The 25286-nt window shown below is 33.2% G+C and overlaps 1 protein-coding gene and 1 non-coding gene across 2 annotated transcripts in view; one reads left to right on the top strand and one right to left on the bottom strand.

Annotated features, from left to right (window-relative positions):
- LOC123713012 (rap1 GTPase-activating protein 1) overlaps nucleotides 1-25286 on the top strand; it is a 199223-nt gene that overhangs the window by 17922 nt on the left and 156015 nt on the right. The window lies entirely within an intron of this gene.
- Nucleotides 13594-13786, bottom strand: LOC123713878. Its single transcript, XR_006754243.1, has one exon. It is a non-coding gene; the product is annotated as a U2 spliceosomal RNA (small nuclear RNA).

The following is a 25286-nucleotide window of genomic DNA, read 5'->3' as shown; positions in this document are numbered from 1 at the left end:
TAATGTCGTAATGACGTACAGTGGCAAAGTTATTATTTATTTAATCTATGACATTTACGACTGCACGCTGTGTATGTTCTTTGTTTTAAAAAGCAAAACGCAATGAAATGCTAATTTAACCACAGAAAAAACGAAATCGTATCGATCTATGATCTCACTTAAAAATAGTTTCAATAGGTTGACGGTTAAATACATTCTGGAATAAAGTAGCTACTCAGGAGCTATATATTTCAGGGGATCTTTGATCTGATTGATGTCTTTGAATACGGACTTTAGACTGGGTACGGGTCAAATTACAAAATTAAAAATAACTTCTGCAGCTATAATAGCTTATAATCTTCCATAACATAGTTTGTTAGCTGCTGGAGCTGGGAACCAACATCTTACACGTTGTAATGCATATGTACAATGTATGTACAATGAATAAACACATTTTTATTTATTTTATTTTATTAATAAACTAAAATTTTGTTTAAGTTACTTTTATATACTTTTTACATAGTACCTTAAAAATGGCCTAGTTGCTAACACCTTTCCACTACAGTGTGGATAAAATGAACTACAAGTGAGAGTCAAGTATCTCTTGAAAATCTCCTTTGTGTCAAGTAATATCTTAAGTACAGCGGTGAATGGCCAAGGGCCTGAAGAAAAGTTCGAAGTAAAGTAGTGATTACCATATGCTCTGTAACTCGTACACTTGTAGCATGGGCAGCCATTTATAAGTTCGTTTCATTGATCATCAATCATTGGTAATTATTGGAGATGTGGTGTACACTTCTCACTTGTCTTAGCGAGTACTAAACAAAACTTTAACAGAGGCTGTGTCCTATCCCCGACCCTGGTTATTCTGTATATCAATGATATGTTGCAACTAAGCAACATTCCTTGCTATGCGGACGACAGCACTGGTGATACTTTTTAAACTGGCCGGGCAGGTATTTCTCGGGCTGTTGTCGGTGAGTGCCGGAACAAACTTGTGTATGAAGTCAAAACTTTTTTACGTGGAGTCTCGGACTGGGGTAGACTAAATCAAGTCCAATTTAACCCCAAAAAGACACAAGTCTGTGCGTTTTCCGCTAAAATACTCTCTACTTATATTGTATACCTAAAGTAGAAATACACGCGAGCAATGAGAGACTGATACTGGCGTTTATATCTGTCATACAAGTTTCCTTGTTTTTTTTGTTTGTTGTTAATTTTTGATCGCTACTAGCAGATAGCAATACTGATCGACGGGTAAATGGGTAAAGTCCCCAATGCCTGCCTAAATCTAATTTGTTAGGATTCTAAGGTTTGACTTTCGGTTACATATTTACAGCCAAGTGGTATTTCTGTATTTAGTTCTACTTGCAAGAGACACAGTGACGGCAACTTCTGCAGAATGTTCCTCCTGAACCAACTTCAAATACCCATGAATATCGGATTATAGACCCCTAAAATTTTTCTCGTAGTTCGGTTTCAGAGAAAATTATTTTAATACATTCGTGAAGTTTTATAAAATAGCTGTTAATATTGATGTTTCATATTTCAGTTATAGCCACGCTTTATATATTACAGTTTCGTTTGTTGGTTGGGTCTGAGGCTGATTATAAATTGTATATAATCGTGCGTCTTTTTAATGAAGACTAAGAAGAAAAAAATTAGTAAAGCACGCCTAAAAACTAATTCGGGACATCTTGTTGCTCCCTAAATTCCGGTTAAAACCCCAAGTTGGCATCACTGATCAGACATCATAAAGATCCATTTCCATAGTTTACAGATGGTGAGGTGAGGTAATGGTGGTGGTTTTGGAGTGGATTGGATCGCTAATTCTTTTGAACTAGTTCAGATATTGCCTTAAAATAATTACAGTATAGGGTTTCAAGAAGATTGTATTCAACATTACGTGGTAAACAATAATAAATAGCATTAAATGGATCATTAATTACATCGTGTTATGAGCGTAACAATTTATTTCATCGCATACTAAATGTATAGAATATCTGGTTATTCCCGCACCTTCTTTTTAAAAAAGAAATTACTATTATTTTCACTAAACATAAATTTGTTTGTGTTAATATCAATACGTTTGTATTTATTTGCATAAATTAAATATTATACAGCAGACACATTTATCTTAATAAACGCTAAAAAACTAAGGATTTCTCCTGCGGATTTATTTATGTTACCGGGATTAATTTTCGTGACTTATTTGAGGTTTAAAAGCAATTTATGTCGAAGTTATACTTCTTTTGGCACGTTAGGGAAAAATTATGAGAGTAAATTTTTACGATGCGCACGCACACCCTCACAAAAACCCGACACCCTGAAGTTTGCAAAGTCAACATTTTAAAATAAAACACGTACATTTCTTTAATTATGTAGAAATATTTTTTTGTGATATTTAAAGCAACGTTTATTTAACTAGATAATGCGTTATAATAAAACTATCAATGTATAAAATACCTTTTTTCTGTTGATAGTGTCGTTTTTTCTAACTAAACTTCTTCTAAATCATCAAAACCAATCCAGTCGATAGTATAAATAGTGTAACTCGCTAGACTTTGGTTTATATATTACTACCAAGCGTTTGGTCGGCATAACATACCCATATTATTATTAAGTATATTTTTTTAAAATATATTTCAAAAGTTTTCTTATATCTAAAGCAAGACATCTCTTTCTAGAATAAAAAGCTAAAAATAAACGTTACGTATTAAATGAAATTGAATTCTAATTAACTATTTAATTGCGCAGTCGACGGGACGGAACGACGTTAAACCGTAATCTCGTAGATGAGCGAAAACCATTTTATGTGTGATTTTATGTACTATATGTCTAATGCATTATGAAATATGATTTTACGTAAGTTAGAAGAATGTACGAAAATATTTTGAATTATATTTTATAATGTTTGTCTGCGTTTTCATAGATTACAAACAGACCGAATCCTATACAATCTATAAGCGCAAACAACAATGTTAGGTCATAATTAACGTGAAGTTATTGGCATGGTATAAAGCTCATTAATACCTGAATAAACATATAGAATGAAGCAGACACGTAAGGCCTAGAGCTTGTAGCTTAATTACTTTCAGACTCTTGTAAAATTTTGTTTTACAATAATAATAATAATAATACAGAGCCGCTACAACCCTATCTATGGGTGTTAGCCTCATATGGCATCCCATTTCTCTGATCACTTTCATATCTACTTGTCTATGATCAACCTTCTGTATGGCCCATGTTGTCGAATTTTATATGAAACATGACGGTTTCCTCACGATGTTTCCTTTCAACATACACCGTGTAGATGCGCAAATAGTCCAATGCTGCAGAGCCGGGGATCAAACCGAAGACCTCAGAGATTCTCGTCCCTTCAGGAGTCGCACGCTGATGCCACTAGGCCAACACTGTTCTTATTTAAAATTGATTAAACTGTGAAAATAAGCAGACTTCATACTTCTTAAACTCATAAAAAATCTAATATAGCTGTCGTATTTAAGCGTAGTAAGCTATATGTATAGTATTAGAAATTGTCAAAGGTATGTTCATGTTATGAAATGTAGCATAATCACAAATACAATCGTAAAAATTATTTGCGTGTACCGTAATAATCCAGTTCCGTAGTAACAACTGTTTACAGAATGCTAATTTCGTTTACCACGACTTTCCATTATATAAAAATGTATTTGTATGTTAAGTGATCTTTAGAAAATAGATACAGAAATTTAAGGCTGAATTCAAAAGTTACACCACAATTCTGAATTAGTACATACCATGCTAAACTTGTTCTCATGCCGATAATTTCGAAAACTTGGTAACGCGCGGTACAAGAAAATATCAAAGAAATCGTGATCCCTGTCACTATTGGAAGGAACAAGAAACCTACCGCACTGGCAACGTTTTCTCTACTAAAATATAATTTATAAATCTTTTATAATTTATATATGTTACACAAATATCAATTTTATCCCACAAACGATGCTTAACAAATAAATAGATAATGGCGAATCGGCACTAAAGAGTAAAACCTAAAATCATTATGATGAAGAAAGTACTGAATATGATAAAAACGAATAACAGCTACAGGAACATGAGTAGTGGATAATCATTGCGGGTTTTTGATCAAAAGAAACATCTTGAGTTTGATATTTCCCACCAAATCAGCCCTTTACAGGGTGAAACACTTTGATTAGTACTAAAACTGAAAGGCTATCAAACGTCAGTAATGGTTGGTACGAAATTCGAATTCTACTTGCGGTTTTCCGTGCCAGAGCTCGTTGTGGTCGTAGGTTTTGATGTCTAAGTAATTATGACTGGTATTTCCTACAAAATGTGTCAGACATATTTTAGCTTAACAAATCAATTCATATTTTCATGCCAAAATTGACATAATAAACACGAGGTTTCATGAAAACATTGTTCATGATTTGAAGGAAATACAAAACGTGTACCAGATTTAAAAACACCACACTACCATTCAATTAAAATTGTTACATTATGCATGCTTTACGCCCAGAAAACAAATATAGATATTTCTTTAAATTTATGATATGAATTTATAAACAATTCTATTAGGTATACAATGTTAGTTAACGCGATGTCAATCGCTAAATCTGTAATTATACTACTATGGATATTCTAGAGTGTTTGAACTAAAATTGCCTAAATAACGATATTTCTACTAAGTAATATAATCAAAGTTCATTTATTAACCTTATTAATAATGCACATACAAAACTATGGATCACATATTTCTCTACTCTCCCCTGTCTTCGGCAAGCCTCTACGCCTGGGTGAGGCCTGTAATGGCCTTTACTTGATCGGTCCAGTGAGTGGAGGATCGGCCTCAAGTTGCCCTCCACTCTGCCAGTCACCGTAAGTTTTTCCAAAACATTTCGGATCTCTGCGTGTTACACGTCCATAAAAACAATGTTGGTAAGTTTGTCGAAAGACGATTTTTTACCTGTTACCGGCTTAGTATCCTTAGATTTCCAGGGAAACTGTTACGTTTACTACCAGTTCCTACATCAAGGGCATAGGTCAAAAAGAAATGAAAAGAATTCCCGCCACTTTTGTTGTAAGGAATTTGAATTGACTACGAATTCACTACTACTACACTCAGTGACTGTAACTCGACTATAAAGCTTATACATTATAAACATATTTTTACTAAATACGTTCCTCCCAGACAGGTTAACCTATTTTCCCTGATCAATGGAAGGTATACTAACTGACCGTGATAATGGCATTAAAGAGGGTTATAACATAATTCAAAAATAGAATTTATATACGATTTAGTGAAAATGTTACGAAAAGGTTCTTCCTTGTTATTTAATTAATTTAGATTTAGAGACGAGACTTACCGCTGGTTGTAAAAAAAACGTATTGCTTTTGCCCAGTATTGAATTTAAATCTTACTGACTAAGTGATTTTAAACACACCTTAAAATAAATGTTCGACTTCATGTTTTTCGAGTTTTTTAAATCTTTTATTGGCTTTATAATTTTTAAGCTTAATAGTTTAGCTTGTTTTGCTTTGGTTCTTATAATTAATGAACATTTATTTGCAGAATATATATATATTGGTTATGACTAACTTAATAACCTTGTTTGTGAAATTAGTATGCTTTAATACTTAAAATTTGCTGATTAATTAGAAACTATCTTAGTAAAATTACGACTGTGTGTGCATACATGTTTAAATTTATTCTAATAATACCTGAAAGTACTTTCGAAACTTTGCCCTATGTCTTATCTACTAAAAAGCAGATTCCATAAATTAAAGCTAGTGAAAATGTATATAGGCTGATTTTTTTTATACAAACTAAAGTTTGTTATTATGTAACATTGTATTGGTTTCTTGTAGTATGAAGCTATTAATATCAAGGGAAATAGAACACTCACGATCACTGTCAATATTTAAATAGAAGTAGATATAAGTCTCAAGGGTTCCCTTAATAGGTCAAGAGTAACTCAAATCGTAATCCAAGGCTTTTGGGTCGTAAGATCCCTAACTTTCATTATCCGAACAGATCTACGAAATCTATTGAAATAGGTCAGATATCCAGTTTCGATTGCTTTACCATCTTGTAGAATTTTAAATAAATTATTATAAAATGTAAATAATGTAACGTGTTCTGAATAAGCTGTTCCTAAAGAAGAAGAGTTCGCTCATGGCCATATCAAGCGATAAGCCCGGTACACTAATTTGCTTTACTGTTTGCTTGTGTGCATAAAAGTGTAAATAAATTAACGAAAACCTCTCTTAAGCCTCATGTCTGAGCTTCGTGGTCTGCAAGCTAACATCTGGTGCGGACAATCAGCGCCTCTCTTATAACAGTGTACAGTTTGGAGGACTATGAGTCTGTCAATTGATTGATCCATCTGGTCGATGAACGGCCACACAAATTGTGATTGCGTTCTGTGGTAACAACCACGATCAGTGTCTTAAAGTTCTCATCGCCTCTGCTTTTGCGTTTCAGTATTGTGTGGCCAGAAATATGATATAATTCGCTGTCGGCATATGGTAGACAGGCGAGTTGGGTCAGCATCCATTGGTGCGCTTCGCAGTCCATGGTATTCTTACCAGCCTCCAGCACCGATATAGTCCACGTTTCTACTCCATATAGGAAGATGGGGAATACTAAAGTCCGTATCAGTCTGATTTTGGTCTTGATGGTCTTGATGGATGGTTTGGGATCCGAGATATATAAAGCGGTCACAGCTACACTTTTACACCGTTTCATTCTTAAGAATTTTTGGTGAGACTCTGGTATGACCGATCTTGCTTTATAGCGCTGAGTCGTGGACTGCATCGTAACATGCAGAGGTCCAGAAAAACTCATCGTGACTGGCAGAGTGGACGGCTACTCGCTGGACCGATGAAGTGACTCGGCCCAGGCGCAGAACACAGGAGTGGAGGAAGTTGTACGGCGCCACTAACATGACCTTCAGAAATGAAGAGTGCGACTGAAGAAGATACATCTATTATACATAACTGTTTGATTTAAAAGTCCTGATATATTCTTATCTTAGAAATATTTTACTTTATATTATTTTACGCGCATATAAAAACATCTGAACGGATATACATTATATACATAACTCGATATTGATAGTACTTTCCAGCAATCTTCTCATGTAAAAATAGCTTTATATAAGTATATATTTTATCTACGATTTTCATTTTCGTTATCTTTCAAAGCTATTGATAACAAAAGGCAGACGTCGGAAGGAACGAAGGGTCGATCCGACGTTTATCCAACACCTCATGAATTTTCTTTCACCTGCCACAGACAAAGGTCAAGGGTTGAGGCTTATTTAATATGGTCCGGATTTCGGTATTACTTGTTAATCCGAGGCTTTCCTTGCTTTTAATATAATATTTCACGAATTTACAAAACTTATTTATTTACACCTCATCATAAAATATGCATTATCTTCAGTATCTAATAAGTTAAGGTATAAATCTCTCTATTCAAAAATAAAGAGCAATTATTGTGATCATAAATTATACAAAAAAAAATTAACACATCCAACAACAAATTTTAACAATAATTTCTTATTTAAAAAGACTTATTCGCTTAACCATGCGCATGCTGAACAATCTATAATTAATATAAAAATAAAGAGTTGGTTTGAACGCGTATTTCATGATCTCAATTTTTTTCTTTGGCGTTGGATAATGCATTTGCCATTTACGAAGATGGGTAGTATTAACTCGGATGAAGGCGAAGTCCGATAGTCTACATGTATGCTTGATCGTGTAATAATAATAATTTAGTAGTGCTACAACGATGGCAAGTTTATTTTTATTTTATAGACATGTATGTATATGATCAGTGTTCTGTCTGACACATCATCGATTTTTGGGGTCGAGATATTACGGTTTCCTCGCGATTGTCTCCAAGCAAGCGTAGGTAGGTAGGTAGGTAGGGTGGACTCAATTTCCGCACTTAGACTCGTAATTGGTCCTTTGTGCGTTAAGTCCTAGCTAATTTAGCTAGTCAAACTCCTTCCAGAAGCAAAGAAGTCTCCCGAGCACTTCACAGGCTTCGCGGAGCGACCTCACTATTCCGAGGATTTTTGTACGTTGATTAGCCACAGCCTCGCATTCCAGGACTACGTGGGTGACTGATTCCTCTGCGCTAAAACAGACTCTGCACAAGGGGCTGTCTGTCGCGCCTAGGACAAAAAGATGTATATTAAGGAGACATTGTCCCTGATGATGAAATCATTGTTTTGGTAGCTTAAATTGGTTCTATTTAGGTTAAGAAGTCGCTTAGTAAGTTGCGGGTTCACAGCTGGCAGAGCCATTTTGGACTGTTTGCAATCCACACTTCGCGACCATCGTTGATGCTGGAGTTCAGCGGATTTCTGGCGAATCCAGGTTCGCACTAGCGAGAAGGGCAAGGGGAGGAGCGGATACAGGCCAGCAGGCATCATTCCGGAGCCTCTTCTCGCAAGCTCGCCGGCAACATCATAACCGAGAGAACCACTGTGTACCTTTATCCACTGCAAGGTAACTCTGTTGGTTAGAGCTATTGCCTCCAATGCTTCGTGACACTCCAGTATTAGTTTGCTGTTTGTGTTTATGTTTCCGAGCGCCATCAGCACGGATTCACTGTCGGATATGAACTGTAAAAGTCATTAATTCCTAACCGCTGCACGGCTCTGGCTGCTTCGGTTAGATGTGTGTGTGTTGCACATTCACATTGAAAAATCGCACTCTGTGTACCTAGCAAGCGTATTGCGCACACATAAATATAACTGGTGATAGGTCTTAAGCCAACACTATTTTGATAGAATAATTTACTTAAATAGTCAGATACAATAAAGGCCGGTGAAAATCATATTATGATCAAAAAAAAAATTTTTTTTTCCGTATTCAAATTTTTAGTTACGCACCAAGCCAGATTGTACAACACAATGTCAGAATTCTTCGAGGATTACTTAATATTCAACTTGCAATTACATAGAGTAATGTAATGGGCTATTAATGAAGGTCTTTTGTCGTTTCTTTCGTTTATAGTTTCGAAATTCACGAAAAAGTATAAAATTCCAGACAATAGCTATTTAAGAGGGTACATAATAGACTGCTATTATACGTCAGTGTACCCGAGAGGGTACTTCATAGTGCGTACTACACCTTAGATTGAGCACGTTTTTATATATACTTAGTATTAAATCATGGGGCTTGGGGTACACCTATTTGCTTGCGTTTATTTTTTTAAAGGATGTATCTAAGTTGAAATGTTTTCCTACGTTCGAACAAATGAATTACGCACACGGGACCAGTACGGGCACGGTATAAGGCTAAAATTTAAATCGTTAGAAAATAGATGTTTTTATTGGCTACGTTAGCTGCCATTTATATAAGTGGTTTGTCAAATTGTATTGATGAACTTCTTGACGATGATTTTTTTTGGGTAATTCTAAACTACGATATTATTTTAATTAAATATTACTGATTCTCTTCTTATTAAATATTCTGAATATTTTACTGATTCTACTTTATCACTTTATATTTGAGCTATAGAGAAAACAAATAATATAACTGTTATCTACAAGACGCAAGCAAATTGTGATTTTCCAACCGCACACTTTTACTTTATATAGAATCGCAAATTAATCCTAAAACGCTTTCTTATTCAGAATTTATCTTCAATGCTTCATTACACAGTGAATAAACATTCATTCAAAGAAGTTTCCACAATTTTCCGCTACATAACGTAGGTCATAGTTTTTCGCACATCATGAGCGCGAAGTAATGTTTCTTTCAATACCTTTAGAAAATATATAGCTGAATACAAAGAGTCAAAAATGACTGAATGAATATTTTTAAAACTTTCCATTGCATAAAATCTGCTACAATATACATTTTTTTTACAACATTAACCAAAATAAAAAATATATAAAAAGTAAAAAAACACTAAACTAAATTAAATCGTTTGGTCCTGGCAGCATTTCATACTTTCCGATGTAGTATTTTGTTGACGAAAAGTACGAATGCTTAAGAGTGCGTGCTAGCTACATTCTACCCTGAGGTCGAGTTTACCTTTAATCCTGGTATTAAACTAACAAACGTATTTACTATGAAAGTTTAAATATCGACAGCAGCAACATAAAACGAAATATATTAGCAAACTCAAACTTAACAAACCAATAACAAGTTAGATATATTTACTATAAATAAGTCGTATACTCTGGACGTTCTGAGGACTTTGCTGCAGTCTGCGGCTTCATTATAACAATATAACAACGTTTCATGTATTTATTCAAAAACTTACAGCACCTAGATTTGTAGTCCGATCTTATATTTATTTAATTTATGCACATACATGAGAGATAAAGCACCTCACCAAAGCCTACTACATAATTTAAGGCACCTTTCCTTTCTCTATATATTACTTCATATATTCACCGCCTTTATGACTTACTGCTGCGCATGGCGTATAATCAAGAAGGCCTAGATTTGAGTGAAATAAAATTTGTTTTAGATACAGAACGCTTAACACTTCCCTATAGATATGATCGATGTGACATGTGTATAAAATATGGTTAAATAAAAAAACATTAAAGGGCAGTTCTGAATTAAATCCTTGCTCTGATAAAATTAAAACAACAATTCACAAACTAGGTGTCTGCTTATCTGCTTTACTACTGATTATTAATATTTTAGGAATCACATACCTAGGTGATCGTATTTTTAATAGCGTGTGTCATTTGTCAAAAAGTGACAGTAGTTTCGTAGAGAAATTGACATTTCGAAAATAACATTAGAAGAGAAACAGATAATATATACAAATTTTAATTTCATAACATTATTTGTCATTAAAATCGCAATTTAATTAAGATCTTTTTCGAATAAAATCCTTCTGTCCTGCCCAATATATTCCATATTATGCTAACCTGAGTCCCTACGCAAATCTAATGTCATCTAATGTACCGCACTAATAGGCAATTCAAATGTCACCGGACGCGCCAACCTTATTCCCACTTGTCTGTCAACACAAGACAATTCTAATGACAGATATTCAGAAAGCCAAACCAAAATTTACCTTAATTATGCGTGATAGGGTTGAAAATGTTGGCACGTATGATAGAACTTAGGCCGTTTGTTTCCAGTTGAACCGTTTAGTGACCGATGAAAATTAATTAGTGTGTAACATTTAATTTATAGAGCAATATTAATTATGATTATTAGTTGGGGATATAATATTTTTTAAATATTAATAAGAATATTTATTATTCAAAATATACTCTAATTGTCTAAACGCTTACCGAAAAAGAAATTGGAATTCGCTTCGCAACTTCTAATTATTTTTTTTAATAAACAATAACTATAAGTCAAAAACACTACCAAACCCACTAAGAGGATCAAGCTTGGTAAAATTTCTTTACATTTAAACTAAAAAGCTAGGAGAAAAAGAAAAAAATACAATCAATAAAACATTAAACAAAGAGAGAGAATAAAAATGTTTTATACATATATCTTAAATTTATGGAACGAAACAATCATACCCCAGGTTGTCTAAAAACACCTTTTTAGGTATAATTGCAATTTTAGGGTGCTATTTTGAGTTTTGAGGTTAAACAATTAACAAGGTGTGAAACTCTATAGTTAGAGTTATGTAACAGTATTTATGGCCAGACTAGTGTCTGGCCATAAATACTGTTACATAAAAACTTTTATTTGTTTTCAAATTATTTTGAATTTGGAACATGTACATATATTATTTTAAAAACTACTTTCCAGTTTGCACCATTTCACATATTGTTTCGTGTTTATTATCAAATTACAATATGGAATAGGGTGTCAAAGGAAATGGGACTGCAGTGATCGCCTTGCACAAAGTGGGTATGGAGCCGTCGGTCATATTCCAGACACTTCGAAAGCTTGGTATCAGGCATATGTTTGTACTATCAACCCGCCGCGTGCTGTTACAACTACAATGGCTGTTAATGCTGTTAAAGCCAGAATTCATCGAATCCCCATTAGAAAGCAAAAAATCCTATCGCGAGAAATGAAGATTCTAGCTAGGACTCCGTCGCGTATTATAAAACAAGACCTACAGCTCGGTGCTTATTGTCGATATACAGGCCATGCCATATATCAATCTTTCCCATGGAAACAGTGCGTAGATCCATAGATTCGTGGCCAAACAGATTAAAGGCCAAAGGTGGCCATTTCGAAAAGATTTTTTTATTTACTGAGACTTTAATAAATCTGTATGAATAAATTTTAATAATATTACATTACTTAATTAAAAAAAAAACATTTTCATTTGTAACAGAACTTATGGCTGGACTAGGTATATAAGGTTTTCCGTTGTCTACATTCAATATTTGCGCGGTCTTGCCAAAGCTTTAGATTCCCTGTAGCACTTAAATGTTTGACACTTCTTCTCAGGGATGAGTATTTTCCTTGAGAAGGGAATGCCATAATATTTAAGTAATTGCATAAAACTAATCCAATATATTGAGTTTTCACTCTATGGTCTACGACAGTTAATACATTTTTCTTTGAAAGTTATAAATACTGTCCAAGTAGGTTTTAATTCGTCCCGTGTCCGTAACTATGAGCAAACTACAAAACCTTGCATCTATGCAATATCTACTCTGCATAGATACAATTTTTTTAGATAACATCCAGAGTATTCTTATAAGTTTTTTTTATAAAGCGATGGTCGTTTTTCCCTCCTCTATTAAATTATCAGTGGATATTTCGACAAGCAGATGGAGAAAAACTGGGCTGGGCTGTCTTCTTGAAAGATACGCACAATCGCATGTCTATATATACCAAGGCACGTAGCGAATGAATTAAGTCGGTTGACTTAACTGCCTGCAGTGTGCGCGCCCAGCTTCCGCGCCATACATATTAAGCATTTGGCCGACATTTTGTCATTCAGATTAGGGTACAAAACCGCCTTTCCTCAAGGATGGAAGTAGTCGTTTATTACGCCCAAGCCTCCTTGCGTCAGTCGTGTTATTAAGCTCAGGCTGAGCTACGTTCGCTAAATCAGCCTAAACTGAATGTGTGTGGCTGTCCGTGCTGTATGAATGACTCAGCTAGATTGTGGTATTATTATAAATTTTGCAAGGAATCATTTTATTTAAAATTACAATTATTTTTATTATCTAATTATAATTATTATCAACAATTAGATCACTATCGCGCTAGCACGATTACTAATTCACCATCGTAACACAATTTAATGAAAGCATCAAGGTCACACAGGGACAGGGCTGCTGATTTTTACTGCAATAAACAAGGCAAGTATCTCAAGTAAACTGGTAATCAAGTCTTTATACTCACTGCATCTCATTTACTAAAGTGAAAAAATGCAGTGGGTCAAAAAGAAAGGCTACAAACTAAACAGACTACATCTAAAAAAAACAACTAATAAAACGTGAAGCGTAAGCGTATCGTGGTAATCTCAAAAACTTGTTGATATCGATCATATTTTCTACCATAAATTCTAAAATAATAATCGCCTGAGATTTGACAATCACTAGCGTAAATAATAATTTAAAGAAACTAGCAAAATCGTAATTTTTTAAATTACTATTTGTAGTAATAATTTTTCATCTAAACTACTTATTACTAATAATGTGGGCCGATCCCGGCGGCACTGCAATGCCGGGCCGACCCGTGACAGGAGTGGAGCGAGCCCCGAACATCCCGTCAGTTTCCAAAAATCAGTTTAATATACTGGTCCCGCTATGCGGGAACTTTCAGATATTAAGCTGAAAAGAACAGATACTACACTTTGATCTTAGCCAAAAGGCCGAGAAGCGATACCATTTTTCAAGAGAGTAGAAGTAGTCATTGATTTTGTAAATACGGTGCTAGCGCAATTCAGAATCAACTTAAATAAACCTAGCGACATCTAGCGGGTACTTTAAAAAACGAGCAAAATGTTTGTAGTTTCACTTGAAATACATATATCCTAACATATTATTTATTTATGACGACTTTATTTGCGTCTTCTTTTGTTTAAAAATACCGTACGAAAAGTATAAGAAACAATTGCGAAGTGTTAGAAGCGTGTTTTATATTAATGTCTTAATACTAAATTATTACGAGAAACCCATTCGTATTACAAAACAGATAATTTCTTATTTGTTCTTTAACCGAATGCTGTTCACAGGTGTGAAACATTCGGAAAAGTTACGAAAATTTGTGAAAAATTCAGCGTCACGGGTGCTCTCTTGGGAAATCAAAGGAAAAGGGTCTTACGCGCGGTTTAACACGTGTCCTCACGAGTATTTCTGTTAAACTTTAGCTTATATAAGCATTTATGACAATATTTCAATACTAGTTTTCATATGTAAATAACGGTATTTCTAGGATGGATTTTATGAAAAAAACAAACATACGCAGTGGCGCTACAACACTGTTGGTTTTGCCAGACATCGCATATTTATTTGATTTTTGTTATAGGCAAATAGATTTAGACTTACAGCCAGCCTGATAACCGATATTGGAAAACCTTTTCCCTTCAATGTACGGGCAAATGTCAAATATAGACACAAATATACATATGCTAGAATTTGAACAAGTACCAAGTACCAAAATATTTAACAATTCAACATAATATTTAGTGTTTATGGCTTATTTATGTACCCTTGTTATTTATGTGTAATTTTTCAGTATACTAGAAAGGTATTATGTTTTATTTAAATTGTTTTCATAAAATTTCTCAAACTATTAAACAAGCACTACAGTGTTCTACGTAACTAAAACTAAACCCAAACAAAAGCTGCTTAAAATACACTTACATTTGAAAATATGAATATTAAGACTAATAAAACAGTGATTTGAATTAATTTAAAATAAAAGATACTGTTCTCACTTGACTTTTAGTGTTCGCTTCGCTCGCTTAGTGTCATGTAAACCATTGCTATTTTTACTAAATTGAAATATTTTCTTTGTTCATTAACCTTACGTTCGTTATAATCGAGATTTAGTGCATCGAGGATGCAGCAATATATTTTAATTGAAGTGGGATATGAATCATAACGCATTCAACGTATCCTGCTATTTGGCAGGCATCACTGCAGTGCAGAGGTACTTAACATTTAAAAAGTGAAATCTGATTAATTGCATGCGGCAGACACACGTGTTTCAGTCTATATCGCAGATCAGTGCTGTGAAAGATAAATAATTAAATATGTTTAAAAATGCACAGATAAATAATTAAGTCTATAAAGCGGAATTAATACTACTTATACATCTCAATAGAATCTTAAATTTAGCTATACCAAAGACAGTTAAGTTATATACACTTAATTCTAGTTTTATTTTTTTATGCTACATTTTAGATATACATGAGAACAGTGTTAGCCTGATTTCAGCGTGAGCATTCATCCCTGAGGTCGTAGGTTCAATCCCAGTCTGTGCATCAATATACGAACGGTGAAGGAAAACATCGTGAGGAAACCGACATGTCTTAGAGCCAAAAAGTCGACGGCGTGTGTCAGGCATAAAAGGCTGATCAACTACTTGCCTATTTACAAAAATGGTCATGTAACAGATTCAGATACATAATATTATTTATTTTAATACCAACATAACGTGGTAGTCAGATTAGTTATGTTAACATAAAAATAAAAACAAAAAATATGAAAAACACAACAAAACTATTGTCGTATGGCAGTCTAGTGCTTTAATTAATAGAACAATCAACCATAATTAAAACTAAGAATGTATTAATAAATGCTTGTCGCAAATATTTATGCGTAATATTCTTTGAATAGTGAAATAATGATCCAAATGTATATAGGTGGTTGCAAAAAGGTAGTAAAATAATAGAAATAAATATATATCTGCAGTAAAGCTATACAAACACCTCTCTCCTCAATAATCATTCATTTCGTACTAACTGATCTAACTAAAATTATCGTAAATTATGTGTCCTTTTCATAGTCTACGAATGTTTTAATTGCTTTGTATTTTTCCATTATTTATCTCTAAGTAATTGTACATATTATGAAGTTTGATACTTCTTTCTCAACTTATTTGTTGCCCTGTAAGAGATCGCTCGAAAGCGATAAACCCAGTTGCCCTTTTTATTTAATTCTTTTAATTGTACTGTATTTCTTGCAACGAAGTGTAAATAAATATTTAGTGAATATATATATTATGATAATTGTTTTAGAGGCATTAAATTATCTTATTTCGAACACATACAAAACGTGTGACGTGATTCGTTTAGCGATTTCGAACTTAGCGACTGCTTCATGGGATACGTTTACACAGGACTCATATAGGCCTATGCGACACACAACTCAAACATTGGGATAGAACAACTATTAATAGAATTTTGAATTAGTTCTCTTTGTTTTGTTATCAATATTTGTTAGGTTTATAAACAATAATGTGGAGATAGATTTACCGTTACATCTGTCATGTAAAAATAAACTTAAAAAGTTTGTTTTAATATTCTTTCAATGTGTGTATTTTGGAAATAAATGAATGAAAAACATTATGTATTACTTTAAATTAGAACAAGTAAAGGAGACAATGTTTATCATGATTATAATGGTAATATAAAATAATAAAATTGACTATATCAAGTTTCTTACTTCAGCGTTTAAGATACAGGCTTTGCTATAGAAGTATATTATGTATAAGTTAAACCAAAATGAATATTGTATCTCAACGTTTCGTTTCCTATTGTAAGCTTACAACCTTCAGAATGTAAGTACTAAATGCATAGTACATACATTCAAAATGGTTTTTGAGTCAAATAAAGTAATTTATTATTATTATTGTGTTTTTTGATATAGTTTTGAAGTGCAGTGCCTGTCAGGCTTGTGCATGCGCCTTTTATCCCTGAGAGATAGGTTTGATCCCGGTGTGCACTTATTTGTGTGTATTAAACACACGCTCGCACGGTGAGGGAAAATATCGACAGGAAACATCGCCTTAGACTAAAATCTTTGGTAGTGACAGGAGTATTATCAAAAGAAAATGATCACGAAAAAGATACAGAACTCTGACACAAAATGAATGTGACGAGTTAGTCACATTTACATAGATAGTACCAATTCCAACTAATTATTGACAAGAGGTTTGGTTGAGAGCAACCCTGCAATCCCTAAACCAAGGTTATCATTACGCTAACCTTTATATATATATAATATACTTTAGCTTAGCGTAAAGAAAACCTTGTAAAAAACCAAAGTATACTTTAATCCTCACTTCGCTTAATAATACGATATGCATTTAGAAATTGTTGAATGAGTAACAAGTTGGCACTGTTTAAACTAAGTTACAAAGGTCACTAACCCGTCTGAATCGCCTGGCCTCTGAAGCACTTCTAGCACCCTGTCGACATTGCGGCACCAGCTAGGGATGTTAAAAATATCGACGTTTCTGTAACGCTCTTCGATAGTTTGCTGACCTACGTATAACTGGCCTTCAAATCAAATAATCAATTTCATATAAGTAATGTACGTACATTTATGCCGTCAATTAAAACTATTTCTACAAATTAATTTACTACCAGTTCTGTTATAAGGTAAATAACAACAAGATATATATATATATATATATATATATCTAGATAATATATTCTACTATAACTGTAATCTGTTTTAATATAGCCAACTTCAATATTTTAAACTGAAACTTAACGAAAACTATAATTCTTTATTTTACACTTCGTTGCAGTAATAACGAAATACACTGCAATTCAATGAGTGCAATTGGCTGCCTTAGCGCTTTCGAGCGATCTCTTCCAGATAAACAATGTGAGAAAAATACTTAAATCAGCGCAAGAAGTGCAAAACTACGTAAGACATAAAATTACACAGAGATATTCATGGAACGAAACAAAGTAACTTAAACGTATTGGAAAACAAAAAAAATAACAGTGAAACAATAAAAAAGGACATGCAAATGCAAACGGCACATGATCGAGATAATTTTAGATAAGTAAGTCTTAAGGTAAGATTCAGTGACGAAATTTATATATATATATATATATGACTGGCGCTATATGACTTCTGACTATCAATTCCACTACGTTATTGACATACGGAAGTCTTACTTTTCCCTTAATGCTAACACTAATTTTAAAAATAGTAGACAAACAGAGTTTTTAAAAGTCTGCAATCCTAAAATGATCCATTCTGCATTGTATGTCTTTACAGGCAGGGTGATAAAAGACATTTTAATATTTTAATCAGAAATAATACCCAATATAGGCTAAACAGTTTCAAAAAATCATTTATAATACTCAAATAATAAAAGGTTAATGACTTTTAATAAAAGACAATTATATCAACATATGTTTATTTCATGCTTGTCTGGTATTTGCTATATGTCATGCAATTAAGATAGTTACTAATAGGTTTTTATAGATTTCAAGAATACATTGAAACCATTTCAATCAGTTTATATCTATGAAAAAGTGGTATTGATTTCTAAGTGACAGCCATACGCATAAATGCTTATCGCTTTGTTACTTTTAACGAAGTGACAGCCGTACTGAGATACGTCTATTAAATTACTTCTAATTAGAGTTTTTATGATCTACTTCGAAACTGCATGAAATTTAATGTCCAATTAGTTAAGCTAGATATAAGTATGACTGATTGGCTATTTTTGTGTCAAAGTTTTCTCAACAGCTTGGTGGTTGAGGTATAATTTTGATGTCTTGCGTGAACAACGTAATTATAAATTAGTTTGACGACCTGGTAGATGTAAAAAAAATTTTGAAGTTCCACCTACAATAAATAAACTACATTTAAATTAAATAAAACTTTTAAGTAAACCCTTCAAATAATACAAAATTGACTATTGTGATATTGTTTTTTTTACCAAGCTGTCAAATAGGAACATCGCTCAGATTTAGTTATTCCAGATGTTTATAAATTAAAAATTTAAACTATATGTATGTGTATATTATGTTAGTTAATGTACTTCGTGAAATAATGTATAAGCACTTACGTCCCTTTTTATATAAATTTCTTGAAACCAGATGGGACTAATATATCAGCTTCCTGCTCCTTTCGACATAAGTAAGTTGACGTTTCTAATTGAGCACGGCACATTCCATTTATCGATGTCGATAAAAAGTGTGGACTTCCCTTATAAAGCGCCATGTTTCATCTCTCAGTTTAAATGACCAGATAGAGGCTGAATGGTAGCGTTGTAGTGAATATTGCCTACTTTATAGACGGCAGATGTGATTAAGCGCTATAGAAAGCTTTTGCTATGACTCAATGAAGAAGGGTTCAGAGGTTTTTGTTGAAGTCATAAATTGCAAGTCACTATGGGCGGACATAGATGACGTCACTTAACATTTTTGTTCGAATATTGTCTTAGCATATGATGTCATAAGCAATTGCTGCATAGTAGCATGTTTGTTAGAGAACCGGTGTTTTCATTTGTTTAAATATGAACCAGTGATGCTTAGGGGGTATTTCTTTCAAGATTTTTTATACTATTATATATACTAAAATACAATTTATAAGCCTAGAACCCAACCAACAAACTAAACTAAATATAAACTCTAAGCGTGTCTATAATATCAAAAAGCTATATATTATATATATATATATATATATATATATATATATATATATACGCGAAATAACAGTTATTTTATACTACTTGAATGTATTTTGGATGCATATTTGAAATTACCTCTCAAGCTAAATTTGCTACAAAAATGTATTTTTTTTTCCGGAAATTAGGTGTATTTGAAAATGGACCTAGGGAGCATCTAGGAGTTGGCATCACTGATGTGTAACTGTGTGTAGTGTTGTCACGTCTTAGTCAAAACACCTGTACCGATTTTAACGGTTATATTAAAAGGGTTGAAATATTTACATCATCATACATTAATTTCTATATAATGGATAAACATAAATGTTTGGCCCGTGTTTAAATTGTAGATTGTTTGCTTAAAGCTGATATATGCATGTGCGTGTCACGAGTACAAAATAACATATATATGGATCGATATAACGAGATAATTCAAATTAACTAATTTAATTAAAATTAAACAAATAATGATAAGTATTTATAACTTTTAGAACCTTTTTTAAGCTACGTTATGAAGCTTAACTTCAGCTTTACAAGTTTGATTTTGTTCCCTTTGGAGTAGACTCTTAGGCCGTGGGGTTCAAGTGCTCAGGCACCAATTAAAGATTTAAGTTGACGCCTGGTAGATAGTACAGTTGACCCAAGGTGGTACTTTCCTCGCTCAAGGAATAAATATCGCTATACAGCGAATAAATGCTACCAGCGTTTAAAGTATACTGCCAAATGGACCAAACCTTTTTAATTATTAGTTAATTAATAATAAAAACAAAGATTTGTCGTGCATAGTCAAATTGTAACGCATACTTACATTCTCGTGGGAACAACACGCAAATACATAGTCGAAATAACTAATATACACGAATTCAAGTCTGACCAGTCACCAAAAGTAGAAGCCAACTCAAAAAAATCTCAAACTAAAAGTCAGGACCTAGTTTTATGATACCGCCTAGCGTTAACTGAAGTCTCAGTATAGGTTCGCGATTTAGCGATATTATGACAATATTATATTATGATTTTTTTATATATATTGAAGATGATATTTTACAATATTTGATCGCTAGAGGAACAAGTTGCTTAATGAGTTTCAGTCTAAATTTGCTTTGAATAGTCAATAAAAGGAAGCGATTTTTTACTAGAAAAATATGAAACGAAAAAGTCGCCTCTCGCATTTACATAATTTGAACGAAGTAAAGGACGACTTTATGAAATTATTTATTTACTCCCTACTACGCTTTGTCCAGAGACGCATTTTTTAAATATTGTCTCACTATAAGTATAAGGATTATCATTGTTTGACTTAGCTCTCACAGGGTTTCTAATGAGGTAGACTTTACGTCGGTGGTCATTAAGGGACCTTTTGTCTAGTATATCAATGGAGTCAAATCGCAACATTTGTTGCTTCGTCACCAATTGAATTTAGAACCTCCAGAACGTTGATACTTCGTCGGTAGTTGGTTGCTATTTTTTTATAGAACAGGGAAAAAGGGCAGGAAGCTGACGTTATGTGATACCGCCGCCCATGGACAGTCTCAATGCCAAAGGATTTGCGAGTGTAAGAGTTGGTACGCTCTTTTATTGAAGGGCCCTAAGTGGAATTAGTTCAGAAATACGTCAGTGGACAGCTGGTTTAACATAGTGGCAAAAACTCTCTGAAATAAATATATATTGTCGTCGCGGATCGTTTGTTTAAAATTGGTATTTCTTAAGGAACAAATTTTGTTAAATAAATGATCATTCTAGTCTTGACTTCCGAGCGATTCACTTCTCTCTCTCCGAGCACTCTTTACACATCTGTTTACATTTTCTAATGATCAGCTTAACTTTTTTAAACCTGTTTACTGGTCACAGTGTTGACATTTTCTTATAGCTTTAGTAAATACAAATTAAAAGACTGGTTCTCTAAAAGACACGCTACCAAGCAACAATGTCTCATTAATGCTTTCGAGCAGTTTTATATAGTTATACATATATATTTGGGTTGTATTTTTAATTGATACCTTTTGTCTATTCAATTCTAAACAATTACTTTCCTTTTGAATTATCTTTAATATTATATAAATAGCATACAACATTATATAATATCTGGGGCCTCTAATGCTATTAATACGCTCCCAAAAGACCAGAGTTGTGATATCCGAAATTGATATTACCTACCGAGATGAGAAAACTTTTTCTTATTACAATATAATATGCTTAATATAATAAATCCGAAAGTCAACTTTATTTTTTACGAGCTGCTACGAGTTTGGCTTTTAAAAATTTCAATACTGAGACTTTGTATTACAGTATAATTATGTTTTACTAATTTTTAATTTTTCTCAATCTTCTTGAATCTTTAATCAATTTCTTAATTGTTAATACCCGCTTTTTTTAAAACATATATATAAATATCAGCATTCTGGGTGTAACGCACAATATCAACTTTGGGTACTACTTTAGGAGTCCTGTATTTTATAATTCAATCTATTATTGATGTATGGGAGTCAGTCGTAGTAAAATCTCTGATCTTACCTCAAGAAATGGCGGTTTACTAATACAGTTTTCCTTCCACCTTACGTGGAGCGTCACAATTAACCTCGCAGAACATGAAAGGATCAGGATGAAGTCTGGAAAAATTTACAAAATAGTAGTAGTATTGTATTCACAAATTTCCTTCAGATATGACTAAATTTTTTTCAATTATAAAACGAAACAGCGTTTTGTCGTTTTTGTATTACAACTTTACTGGGCGAAAAACACTTGGGAATAAAGAACAACATCCGAAAAGAACAAAAATTGCACGGTTAATACAGTGTCATGCACTTTCAGGGAATTAAAAAATCGGGTTGAAAACTTCCTTTTTCAACTGTATCAAAATATAGGCACTATTTCCATGAAACAATTGACATAATTCCTCTCTGAATACCAAACATTTGGTTGTTTTTATAATACCATTGTTCTCCGGCAATTCAAATAAATTCACACGTGCCATATCATGACCATTGTCGGTTATTTTATTCCCATCGTATAAGATTAAATTTAACAAAATAAACGTTTATGAAAGTGAAATGAATTTTTGATGGACGGGATGATTGATGTTTTTCTTTTGGAGTGTTTTTAAATAAATTTACTGATACGTCTTCCCTAACACGGAAAGAGACTTTATTATAAACATTTATATACTTGATGGGACTATATTCTATGGGTTGCCGAACCACCTGTTTCGGGAGGCAGCGAAACTGTTAATTTTTTAAATTGAAGTTGCTGAACTATCCGTTCCCATAGATTCTCCAGGTACATACTATGTTTGGTGCGTGTCATTGACTAGGGGAAATGTAGCTTTTGTCAGAGCTACGTTTGTTTTCGTGTTGGATGTCCCATACGCCGGACAGTCCAGCTGCAGCGATGTTTGTTCTGTGTTGTTGGTATAAAAGTTAAACTTTCGCGTGCAATAACTACATAGACAACAGATAAAAGTTGTCAAGACGACACGGGAGAGACAAAGGAAATTTATATTTTTTTAATAGAACAGGGACAAACGGGCCGCCTATAACTTTCAATGGCAGCGGACTCGCGAGTGTCGGCCTTTTAAGAATTGGTACACTCTTCTCTTAAAGGACCCTGAGACCCTGTTTTTTACGTAGACGTCTATTACGTAGGCGTGTAATAGTCGTACGTAAGGTATGACTTTTGTACGTATTTTGCTACACATAGCTGTGTTTTCAGCGACTCTTTGGTGACAATATGACAAAATATTAATCAACCTAGATTTTATACTTACCAATAAATGATAACCATATATTGGTAAGCGCAACCTGAAATTCTCGTTTTCGGCCAACTCAATTCAACTTTCCAGAGGTTTCGACCATATATTGAAAAATACTAACTTTAGTAACTTAGTTACAAACTGTGAACCATACAGTCATCGTACATTTCTAAATTCAAATACTTTAAAATTCATGTCAGCAACATTGTCAATGCCACTTATCAGGCGTGGGGCCTAATTTGAAATTGTGGTTTCACTATCAAAATTGAACGTGATAATACTTTCACTTCCTTTTGATACACGCGCAAAATTGTTTCAAGGTCTCTTTGAAATTGTTCGTTTGAACCCCGGCTTGAATGGATTCTTGAATCGTTGAAACCATCATCAGAAAACTCGTCTATGACGTGATCAGGTGATAATGCTGATCACCCCCTTGAAAAATTATTTATAAACTCAGAATTGTGTCTACTCTATATCCCATAAGTAAGCGGATAGAAAACAAATAAAGCGAATGAGATAGAAAAAAAAATTCAAGAGTTTCATTTATAATACAAACTACATCCTCACTATGAAACACATTTAAATACCCGTTTAAAACTTATATTTTTCCATTTAAAAACTTTCAAATGAGACGCATTGCAGCGAATGCATTCGCTTTCATATAAAACATGTTTCATTTGCAAGGCTTAAAATCTTTTCATTAATATTGAATAGCTTGTTATAGTTGTCTATTTCAGGATTATGTAATGAATAAAGTCTTTAAGTCCAACAAGCACTCTTCAATTGAATATGGAATTTCATCGTGGAAGTTGAAAATCCTACCAAAGATGTTATTTGTTGGTATTGAACGTCAAAAAATATCGCCTTGAAGTTTTGAGTGGTTTAATTAACAAAAATAAGTTTTTGCATTTTATTTTCGTTTATTTATAATTTCATTTAATTATTCGTTTAATAATAATAATGTCTAGGAGTTGAGAAAAGAACCCAGAATTCGGTTTATATTTGGTTCTCTAAACTTTCTTTGCCGAACACTGTCTATCGAGGTGATTCTGAACTTTATTACAAGTCATAAGCGTGACTTAACAGAATTAACTTATATGGACCTTGAATAGTACACAATTAATAATCATTCTGCTCAATAAAAATGATCGCGTAAGATACGTATAGATAAGAATACGGTGTAGGGAATATGAGACAGTTTTGTGAATAATAAATTACTTGAGATAAATACAATCTGATAGTAATAAGCCTTCGCAATACATCCTTCCAAACCTCCAACTTAAAGCGTACGTTTGAATAAGTACTTATTTATTATGCCTTCAGAACACTTACATGTTTCTTTCAAACAATTTTTGAAAATCGAATCTTCGAAAGCCACCGAAGTGTGATTGTAACAATAAACTCTCTAAAGAACGAAATGGTGATATATATTGTAAACATGACAACGATGTGAGATGGTTAATGATTCCATTGGCTTTCTATTGAAATATTTAACATGGTGTGTGTGCGCATCGAATATTCATCAATGGGAACAATGGACAAACATTAGGATATGTGACCTTTGTCGTTTATTGTACAAGAATTAAGAGGGAACATTTATTTAGCTGGTCATCGTTGTTATTTAAAAATGTTTTAGTCAAATGTATGGAAAAATTTAAAAGGCGCTTTCGTTCTAAGTCTATTTATTTTTTATATAAAAATAATTATTGAAGGCACGCTTTATTTTTGCAGCACGATTGCGATGCCTACACTACCCCCTACAAACTTGATATCCTTACGGAAGAGAAGTTATGAAGAGTTTTATGTCGGTTCAATAATCTTAGGCACACACATTATAATCTAGTTTTAAGATCTATTGAACTGTTTCTTTATAAAAGAAATACTGTGATAAACTAATGAAATAAACACTTTATAATATTTGTATACATTGTCTAACGAAATCGTTACGTAAGTCACATAGAAACGAAAGCCTTATGTGCTTAAAAATAAAAACTAA

This window comes from Pieris brassicae, chromosome 8 (assembly GCF_905147105.1).
Source record: "Pieris brassicae chromosome 8, ilPieBrab1.1, whole genome shotgun sequence".
In the NCBI taxonomy this organism is placed as follows: Eukaryota; Metazoa; Arthropoda; class Insecta; order Lepidoptera; family Pieridae; genus Pieris; species Pieris brassicae.
This window is presented reverse-complemented; position numbering and strand designations above follow the sequence as displayed.